Below are 11793 nucleotides of genomic sequence, written 5' to 3' on the forward strand. Positions count from 1 at the left end.
ATCAGGTTTAGCAGTGGTTGCTTAGATGGGCTAACTCCAAAAGTCCTTTGAAAGTCAGTACAAGTAACATTATCCCTACCAAAATAAATGTGATTGGATTACTGATAGTTTACTAATCCATTTTTAACAATCCAAACACTCACATTATCACTTGTGGGTCTATTCATCTGAAAAGCCAACAAACCTCCACAAGTTCCATAGGGCTTGTCTTATGTGCTACTGTGTGTGCACACAATGTAGGCCTGTGTGTTAAAACAACCACACCAGAGATCTTTTAAAGCACTCCTTCAGGAGACTTAAACAGCGGTTAACCCCTCACAATTGGCCTAGATGGCTCTTTTCTTCAAAGGCAATAAGGCCATAATGGCATCCCCTCATAATAACAATGAAAAAGTAATCTTGCTTCAATCAGTTAGGCTCTGAAGCCAATTTAGCACTACTAAATAGGTCCAGTCTTTGTCCAAGCCAAGGCAGCTCTCTACATGAGAGTGAATCTGATTAAAGGGACATAGACTCTGTGTGCTGCATGTAGGGAAGATTGATGCTCCTTATAATGACTTCATATCCACCATCATCACTCAGGGCCTCTGGGGAAGCCTTATATTCGCCATTTAGAAGCAACAGTTTCCATGGCGTTCAACTACAGTAGGGGTCCCCATTGACAGAGCAAACCATTTAATAGTGGAAATGGCAGACATCCATCTTGTGCCTCTGACAAGCGACAGTGACAGTTATCCTCTTGATCTTCACAACAAAAAAGTGAGAATATTGAAAAAAGTGAGGGTATTGAAATGGAAGAAATTTAGACAAACAAAAATAATCCTCAACAATATAGTGCATACTCAAAGTGTTGGTGTTAATATAAAATAGCTTTTCTGTGTATATTTCTCATTTAACTACTATAATGATTCATTCTGGTCTATTTGAAGAGGCTTGTATGAATAGGCCACACATGAGACCTCTCTCCTTCAACTCAACACTGTTTGTTTTTTTTCATCAAAGGCTATTATCTCTGCTCCAGTAGGATAGTCTGGATTACGTTTGATAAAGACACTATGTACAAAATCCGCACCTTTGAAGTTTTCAGTTTGATCTTTCCCGTCCTGCAACAATGAGTCTTTTCAGCTTCAGCATGACTCGCTGTCTCACTTTACTGGAGAGGGACACAGACAGGTGTGCATGGACTGGAATAGGTCCCCAAGCAGTCACATGGGCCTCTGAGTTTTGGTTTACGCTACAGCCCAGCAATTGCAATACGAGTGTGCTGAATATGGACTATTTCAATGAATTGCATATTAATAGACCATCGGGGACATTTAAATAGTAATTCACATTCAATTCACTCTTATAACTGAAGTCGGCTGCTCTGTCTCAATCCGACTACAATTTAGTCTGGGGAAATAAAAGAAAGAATGGCATATAGTGTGAGTCAACACGCTCTCATCCCAGTTAGATAACGCGAGTGCACCTGCAGACAGTCAAATTAGTCTTCCACAAACACGAGGAAGATGTATGTTATCCTGGAAAGATGACGATGGAAGCAAGTATGCGTTTTTGTTGACTGATTTTTAACAGTAGGTTAAAAATCATAATTTTGTTTAACAGTACGTTAGAAATCGTCAGTAAGTTAAAGTAAAACTTGTACTCACCAGGAATACCACATGTGGGCGGAACGAGGTAGGCGTGGAAGCGCAGTTGTCAAACGCATTCTATACCTAATTGTGTGTGATAGCTGTACCATTGTTTTTCGTATGTGCACTCAACAAAAGTTCCTGTAGAAATCATTCCTAAATAGACTAGGATAAGTTTTGCTATAGGGATAGGAAAATTGGATTACAGGATTAAGAAACATGTCAAACATGGCTTGTCAACTTCAATATCAACTAAACTTCAATTGTCAAACTTCATGGCCTATGACATTTTGACAATAAAATGCATTAAGAGTAATATATTTGCTGCAATGCTGCTGCTTTAAAAAATTATTTAAATTACCATATGTTGGTCACTCTTCACTCACAGATCCTCTTGTGCTGTGTCTAGCTTGGTTTTTAAAACATTAAATAATTCTCTCTTGAGACCAGGTTATTCCTCCATACATGACCAACTCCCACACTGCAAGTTGTCAATAATGATATACAGTACACGACACACACAACCCTCAAGAGCAACAAGACTTGTTATCATCTGAACTGAACACCTATAATGCAATCACTGGTAGGACTTTGACCTGCTTCTATCTTCATTCAGTGGGTCACAGTAGCTTGAGAATGCTGCTCTCTATGCAGTTGGCTAAAACAACGGTGGAAGGACTTAAGAATGTGGACCCAACGTGTGCTCATGTTCAAGTTCTTGGCCTTTGGAGCAACAAACATCCAAAATGTGATTTTATTAAATGAAGACAAACCATAACAAAGTCAATTTTGATAATCATGAAGATATGTAAGCGACTGTACTAAATTCTTTTCATCCTAATCATATTTGTTAGCAACATGCATGTCTGAGGTCATTGGAACACCAATATATTCGATCAGATATGTCTTTTGAAAGTGAGTAAAATGGAATAGTTGAGTAGACCTTATTTTATGATGTTATTTGCCATAACCACCCACTAGCCAGTGAATTTCCATGTTTTGTTTACCTTTTATGACACAATGGGGATAGGCCCTCCGTAGCTGCAGCAACATAACAAACTCAGCGGACACATTAAACATCACTTCAACAGTTGAAGTTATACTCAGTATCGACCTCCTCTGCTCTCACAGACAATTCATCCTGTAAAGTTAACCACTATTCTCTATTGTCATGCAGAGGAGGCGTTTGAAGGTGGAGGAGAAGGAGCTGGACTTTGAATTTGAGGTGGTGAACGTGCAGTTCAATCAGCTGGGACAGTATCTGCTGGTCCTAACTGTGGAGAATCCACTGCTAGATGACCCTGGAACAGGTGTGCAGCTGAGGATCAGTGATGGAGATATCCTTCCAACTAACTCTGGACACACTGAAACCATTGACCAGACCAGTTTGGATGACTTCTACCCCTGCATGCACAATAGATTCATCTTCACTTTGCCCAAAGGTGTATATGTTTCTCTGTGTTACATACTGTACCATTAGGGATTTTGTTTCTGATTAAATGTGCGTTGTCATGCAGTTTTTTAGATTAGATTAGATTAGATTATATTCAACTTTATTGTCATTATGCAGAGTACAAGTACAGAGACAACGAAATGCATTTAGCGTCTAACCAGAAGTGCAAAAAAGCAGAAAAGTGCAGTGTGAACAGTATATACAGGTAGTGCAGTATAGTATAATATAGTATAATTTAAATTGGGTGGTCTAAGAAAAATGTTTAATTTCTCATCAGTTGAGCAAATACAATAGCTGTGCTTTTCTCATTTAAAGGCTTTTGTAAAAATGACAAAAACCACGATGTGCGTCTTAAGGTGGAGGCTCTGCGCATGACTGACTCGAAGGACAAGGACGGCACAAAAGCTGGGGAAGGTTTCTTTGCCATCTACCCACGCACCAACGCCCCACGCATTAACCTGTTCGCTGGTCAGGGCGAGGAGCTGTATCAGTACAGTGGCATCATGGCCTTGCTGCGTGTCCATACCGACTACCTCTCCATGCACTGTGGTCGTCTGGTCTACACTGTGGCCTTCCATGAGGCCAGACCCTTCCTCAAGAACGGAGGCAGCCCCTCTCACATCCCCTCAGTGCCAGGAAGTGACCATTCCGACGGAGAGGCCTCATCTGGACCCAACACCCTCCAGGTGCCCCATTTGACCTTGGGTTCCTCTCAACACCAGAACAGCATCTCTGTGTCCCAGGAGCTCTCTACGCCAGGTGGCACTGAGCCTAGCCCCATACCACCCCCCTCACCCCAGCCTCAAACACAACATCAACAGCTGGATGATGTAAGAATGCCTGATGTTTGTTTTTGGTGCAACCCTCTGTGATTCTTGGACGTATATCTTTTAAGAATTGTATTTATAGTATTAATATTCTCTATTATTGTGTATTTAGGATTCAGTGCTCACTCACTCCTCCCCCTAACTCTCCTGTCCCTAGCCTTCCCCGAAACCGGATCTGCACTCCTCTAGTGATAGCCTTCCATCCACCCCAAGGAGCGGGGCAGCCTCAACTCAGGAGCAGTGCACCCAAAAACCAAATCTGGATGGGGTTCTCCTCCTGCCTCTCGAGATCAGCCCTTCCCAGTCTCCTGAGCCCTTTCCCTACACACAAGTAAGTGGAGTTCCCTTTGCTTGCTATCATAGTATGCCATAGTCTTGGTGAGTGAGGTTTGGGCCTGGCCATTACAATGGAATTGTCTGCATAGGGAAAAAAAAATATATATATTGGCAATTAGCAACCATTACATTTCACTTTTAATTATTTTTCAGCATGATGATAGACTCTATTCAGTGCATGGTTACAGGACAGCTGTTTAAATTGACCATTGTTGCTTCACATTAAGCTATGACACCCAGAAACCTCCTGGGTCATATGAGTAATTTCTGGGTTCATTTTCCCCATCTCATTCTATTAGTCAGGCTCATGTGTAATGAATGAGCCTTGTAGCACCCAATTAGAACATAATTGGATTTGTGTGTCATCCTGGTGAAAGACTGTCTTACATTCAGCCAAGGAGACAGAACAGCTTATCACTGTCGACACCTATAATTCTGGCAAATTGGAGCAGCCTATTGTAAATTTCAGAAATAACCGACTTTTCTCCCCCACCCATAGACTCTTCAGAGTGCATAATAAGCACTACTGAGATAGTATAAGAATATAAATGTTTGCAGTTTTGAATTACAATACTATCAAATGGGTAAGTTGGACATGTTGTTTACAAAACTGAAGTAAATGTGATAGGTCTAAATTTTTGTTGATCTTAGTATAAGAATATAACACATTTGATTTAGCTAGAAGAGAAAGCATATAGAATCCTCAGATAACACAGTATAGTCAACATCGCAAAATTCTGTCCGTCTTTATTGAAATTCAACATATGAATAGGACAAATACCAATTTGATCTAACATCACAGAAGCGTAGTAACCCAGTATTGCTGGTAGCCAGCTTTCAAATGGCACTTTCGGCATCAAAGATTTGATTTGATTTTCAAAATGGCCACTAAGAGAAAAAGAAAATCAATTTCTGTCATGGAAGTCATTTGTGTTGTGATTTACCATTGTTATTGTGGAAGGCTGAATGAGTAAAGATTTATCTCTGCTATGTTATGAGGCGCCTGTGAGTGGGATGTTATGGCTAAGGACCCTGTGACATGTACAGATCTGCCTGATGGTTATTAAAGTGGCAGTGATCACCTCCCTGTAGGCGAGCCGCTGTACAGCACTCAGCCTGTCACGGTCACGCTGCGATGGCCTGACAGACGCTCTGAGTTACAGCGCGGAGAGGGGATGGTGTCTGAGCAGAGATGAAATTGATTTCTTCACATCTTCCCCTAATAGAGATAGCACACAACCTTTTGTTCTGGAGTGCTCCTGTAAAGTTTTATTTTTTATTTTTTTTTAAATAAGAAAAAACAGGGACTTCAGAGTCTTTACCTTGTATGTTTTGAAATGTAAATATATGATATGTAAGCAATTATGCCATTTGATAAATCATTATCGTACAGTAGATGTATTTAAGCATTTAAGTTTTCAACACAAAGTATCACAAAAGGTGAACAGGATTGTTGCAATGTGCACTGCATATTCATACTGGTTTTAGTACAGTGGTTCCTGGTTAATCTTTTTTGTACTCATACAGACATTGTGCCATTTAGGCTATTTATTGTGGCAGTACATGGTTCACAATCAAGTGAACATTAGATTTGCAGGAGTTGATGTAACCCTTATGAATTGTAGCGTCTATTATCTCTTCAGAGTGTGTTTTCCTCTATAGCAATATTCCACAGAGAGTTCCTGTTCCATCCGGTCACCCTGACCAGTCTGAAGCCTTATCCTGTTATTCTGCACTTTTAGCTATTCTGATTAACCCTGTCAAAGCACACCCAGGCTGTAAAACCATACTTCGATTAATGAATGCTATAATTAAAACAGGGTATTTATTGCTGTTTTGGGAGGATTTCCTCCTGAGCTCTGGCTCAGAAGACTAATTGTGTGTGGTTGGCTATCAGTGGGGTGTTTTACAGGGCAGTGATGGATGATCTCTTGGGCGGGCGTGTGTGTTGTGTGTGCGTGCGCACGAACGCATGCACGCACACACGCACGCACTTGTGTTTATGTGTGTGTTCATTTTTGCGTGTTACTGTCAATAATATGTTTGGCTTGGTTTGACCTTCACGCTTTAGTGTCTTATGACTAATATGTGAGTCAGAGAGTGCAAAGTTCTAACTTATATTGATTTTGATTCTTTTTTATATGTTTCTCTTATTTTTTGCTTGGATCAATATCATGGTGTCTGATAAAGAATGTTTTTTTGAAGGCGATTTATATTGTTTGTTTTTACACAACATTGTACATTGCCATTCTGACTGACTGTGTACAGAACAGCAGTTCAGTCACCTGCATCCACTCCTCTAACCCCAGGTCAGATGGCATGCAAGGCCAGTTAAACTACCTAATGCACCTTACTGGATGCTGTAATGAGGGAGACAAAGGGGACTGACAGGTAAAATGACACACACTACATTCAGGAAAAATGCTGTTTTCTGAACAACACAACTCAACATGCATTCTTACCCAAGAAAACAATGTTAGTCTAATGTATCAGTAAAGGACAACGGATTACATCGTCAACTATTTACAAGAGAAATTATGCGTGCACCCAGAGGGGCATCATTGCAGATATGGAGCTATGAATATGGATTTCTCTCCCTGGGTTTCACTACCCATCTAACTCTGTTAGGGCATTTACATTTCTCTAGCCTCCCAAGTTTTTAATTATGAAATGAAATCTTTGCCCAGCATGCCTATCGTAATTGCGATCAAAATTAGGGATTTGCTCGAATGTCCCAGAAGAGCAGAGTTTTAGAGACTAATAGAGGGTAGAGGATTCTGATTGTCTTCTTCTTTCATGTGTTCTCTGTGAAGAAAATAATGTTTGTAATTGTTAGCTTTTTTTGGTTTTGATGAAAATGAAGCCAAAAAATAGAACTAGGCATACATTTTAGAATGTTAATGGTCTTGGTTGACACACTTTTTACATACAGTATCCGTATTCATCCCAGTATTGAAATAGTTGTAGAGTCAATGGTAAAACTTGTTTTGTTTCAGATTTCTTTCAGGCGACTTTACAGAAAATCAATTGGGAATCAGCCACCTTTGTTTCCAATGTCCTCCTACTGTGTGAATCTCTGTCATTACAGTATATATACTGTACAAGTTAGATGTGCAGTAAAGACCACCAAGATGTAGCATTTTTAAATTTATGTCAGTTGTTGTTTTGATCTTGGTAAAATCAAAGCTGATGCAGCACTGCTTTGGGAGCTTCCACACTGTTGTCTGGTGAGTTCATATGCCTTTCATCAGAACATAGTTTTTGTCAGGAGGCCTGAATTTGACCGAGACCTCCTCAGAGGGCATCTCCCTGCTCTCGTACGGTATTTTTTTGTTTGATTAATAATATATTCTTTGTCTGAAGCTCGAGACGTCTCTCGCTGTGTGTTCAGAGGCGCTAGGGTTTCTCACGTCTATGCAGGAATGAAACTGAAAGCTGAATTAAGAGCTTGTCTGGGTTACCAGCGGCTGTGGGGAATATCCCATTGCACATAAAGGGTAGAGAGAGAAAAATCAGTTTTTGTTGCGTCTTCACTAATTAAGACACTACCCTAACTACGCTATTCAACATGGCATCTGAGAATTACTAAAGAGGCACAAAAGCACACCATGGCATGAATGCATTATTTGAATTATCATTACATTTCTGAGCAACTATTGATCTGAGTGTCTGCTGTTTCTCCGCTTGGGATAATGACATGTTTCAACAGTTACATTATCAATGAAATATTTGTTTACTAGTTCTGAATGACTAACATTAAGAACAGTTGTGGACTTTTGAGAAGATGACATAAAAGTGTTTCAGGATTGTGTTACAATACAATAACTGCCAGCATAGGGCTGGACCTCATGAGGTTACTGTACAATGATTAAATTGGAACAATATTGAGGACCACACCACTTCCATCAGGGAATAGTGTAATCAGATCTTTTGTTTTCTATTCATTGTGAAGTTATTGCCACTCTGTGAGGAAGGCTTTATTTCTTTATAGATATTGGTTTCGTTTCTGCCTGGTCTCTTACATGTCTTACAGTCCATGTATGTGTGAACTGGAGGATTTTTTTTATGACCCCACTCATAAAGATGTATTTCTAATTAGGAAACACTGTGTTACTTGAACCAATGTCATCCAAGGGAATAGATAAGCTCTCGCTTTCTTTCCAAGGTAGTTATCACACACAGGAGTGATAATGGAAAATGGCACTGTTTACATAAATGACCTTCATTCCAATTTGCTCCAACCAGATAACACTTCCACATTTATGACTGCTACAGTATGACCCCAAATGCACGTCATGTGTGATTCACTCAATGTACAGATCCATAGTTCTTTAAAGTAGTAGGCAATAGAATGTTGTTTTACAGTCTACTCTCATTAGTTCAGTGTCTACTGTAGACCTCTTTAAAATAGCTTTTAATGTTTGAAAGACAAGGGACCTTTCTGTAGTAGTTGTTTCCTAGAATTGACTGAGTACTTAGGCCTGAGATCAGTACATTGCACCCACTCTCAGTGTCCGCTTTACATGTCACGGTTGGCTTCCTGTATAGGAAAGCTGAAAAAGATGTTGCCCAAACTGTCAAAGCCCTGTCCACAGGCCAAGACACTGTTGAATGGATTTGGGTTCAAGATAAATGGCTCCAACTTACTGCTTTGAAGGCAAGTGACTGGTCAACATGATGTTTAGAAAAGTCAGGTCAGTACAAATGACTGGCCAGCCTGACTGTTTCATCTGGCTGTTCTCCGAGAGACTGATGGTGAGTCCCACTGAGCCTGTTAGCCCCTCCCACCCCGTTAGCCTCTCCCACCCTGTTGCCCCAGCTGAGATCACTCAGATGAGACTCCATTAGCAAAAGGCTCCCCTCTACAGACCTCACTGCATAAACAAAGAAAGACACGTTCACTTGACACTGATGTCCCACGCCTAGGGTTGTAAATAAGGTGTGGGTAAACGATCACACTGTGTTGTGTAATGTATGAATTACTTTATATACATTGTATATGGTGTTGGTATGTTGTGCATGATGAAAGAACCCAGAGTAGAGTAGTTTTGAGGGTTGGAAACCTACAGGTACATGTGCAGTAGGCAGGTTTACAGATCACAGGGCTTACACTGTACATCATTTGACATTTTCACAGTATTGTAATATTGCAATTTTAATAGGATGAAAATCTGTTCAGGTAAACTAGCGGCTGGGGTGACTTTGATCAGAAATCATCTGTGTGTAAATAGCGATAACTCAGGTGTTAGTCATCTAAAGTGTTGTGGAGCAAAGCCATGGCGGCATGATAAAAGGGAGATGTGATGCTTTAAGACAGGACCTGATTCGAAAAGCAACGGCGGTGTCACCTCCAGCTAGTGTGTGTGTTAGGACTGTCTCTGTGCTTCACAACTGAGTGCTTTGATTCTGTTGTGACAGAATGTGAGGTGTAATGGACATTTGTGACACTGTGGCGTAAAGGAAAACATGCTGGTAGTGAAGTGAATTTAGTTGCAGATACAGTATTTGTTTACCGGATAGTTTATGTTTTTGACTGTGTTGCAGGTTGGCATTGGTATGATGATTGACAGGATGGTGTCCCGATGATGAACATTGATTGAAGAAATGGGTTACTTTACTTTATTAAGTTTAGTTTTACAGGGACAATGCACGTTAATAAAATAAACATGAATAAAATAAACATGAATAAACATGACTGCAAATGTGCCTGTTTTAGCCAGTTGGCAAATTTTCAACTGTAGTCCCTGGGCAGGTGTTTAAAAGCATTTCAAATGCCAATTCCAACAAGCGTAAAACACATAAAAGGCAGACAAGAAAGACACACTGATTATAGAAAACAAGAATACACAATGGACATGTAGCAGCGCATGACATGTAACACATGACAAGCAATCAGACAGAAGATACAGAATTACTCTGTAATTGTGGATGCAATGAAGCAAGCTCTTCTACACTCTGTGAATGTAAGGCAGTGGTTGGTGAATTAAAGCTGGTGAATATGAATTGCCGCCTGTTACTTTATTTGTTTTCGGAAAAGCATCTGTTCCGGTATTGTATTACTGAGTCTTTCATATAATGACCCACTGAATTATTATCATTATGGTTTTGATAGTCACCTGCCGTAATAGTGACATCATTGTATCGATTCCCATTATGACTGATTCTGTTATGCCACTGAGTCATCCAGTATTTCCTGGATGTCAGCTCTGTTGAGCCAGTAATGACACCCCTGTGGACAGGGCCAGGAAAGAGGGGATGATGATGTGGTCCTCATGGCTTACTTCAGAAAAGCATGATGCTCTATATTAGACAATAGCATCAAAGTTGCAGTGACAGTCTGACATGTCTCGTGCCTCTTTCTACCCACCCACCCACCCACTCACTCCCCCCCCCCCCATCTTTAGCCTGAAGTAGTGGGGTACTCCTGATGGGATTCTGTGAAATGAGAACCTCATCCTCATGAGCCCTTGGAGTCACACAGCTCACAGTCATGTGACCTCGTCCCTTCATTAGCAGACAACAGATTGTCATTTGCATGCACAGGTCCCACTGAGAGGATGGGGGGGGGGGGGGGTTGTGTATGTGTGGGGGAGGGGGCAGCGTCACTTCAGGGATGATTTGCCTAACAGACCCCAAAGGTACAGTACTGTCATTTCAGAGGCATCCTTACTGGTACTAATTATGAAGGGGGAGGCAATCATCGCCTTTCAGCGTCTAAAGTGGCTTTGTAATGGAAACCGGGTTATCTGTGTTTTTGTTATGGACTTCATTATCTGCTTCAGTTCATGATTGCTTATAGTCCGACGTGACCCCGCTGATGTTTTGAGTGTGTTCTGAATTCAGTGTGTAATGATGTACATTATTATAATTCACACCAGTTGATGGGATTCCTCCTGTCTCATAATTGTACAGTGGCTGATTGTGCTTGTGGTGGAACTGGAGAATGACTCTACTGCAGTGTCTGTACATGATCCATGTGCCACTTCAATTAAAATACATTATTTGGAGCCTCAGAGTTTCTTATGAATAAGCTATAATACGTGCTATACATTGTTGTCATTGTTTTAACAATAGTCTGACAAAGCAGACTAATGAGGTCATGTCTTGGCAGTACCAGGGTCTTGAGTTCATGACACCTTCGAGTCCCATGTCCTTGGAGATTTGGCTCCAATTCTCATGGCCCCGCAGGAGAAGCATCACGCAGAGGATCTCAGCTCTTTGTTCTCAACTCAATCCTCTTGAGAATCATCTAAATACATCAAATCTAGCCCTCTATTTGTGTGGGCTCTTGGTTTTTATGTATGTTTTCATTGTGTACCTACAACAACAACAAACGTATTTTCTTTCAAAGGTTTTAGCTTTTCATGATTCTGGACAAAGTAATTCATGTGGTTCTGGGGATTTTGAGTTTGCTCTCATAAATGATTGATTGACATTAAAAACATCAATAAGAAATGTTCAATCTAATTATAAGGATTTCAAAGTTTAATCATAAACGCTAACTTTTTACGCTTGCTAGATGCAAAAGATATGAAAAACGTGCTTC

The sequence above is a fragment of the Argentina silus genome (genome assembly GCF_951799395.1).
Source record: "Argentina silus genome assembly, chromosome: 3".
In the NCBI taxonomy this organism is placed as follows: Eukaryota; Metazoa; Chordata; class Actinopteri; order Argentiniformes; family Argentinidae; genus Argentina; species Argentina silus.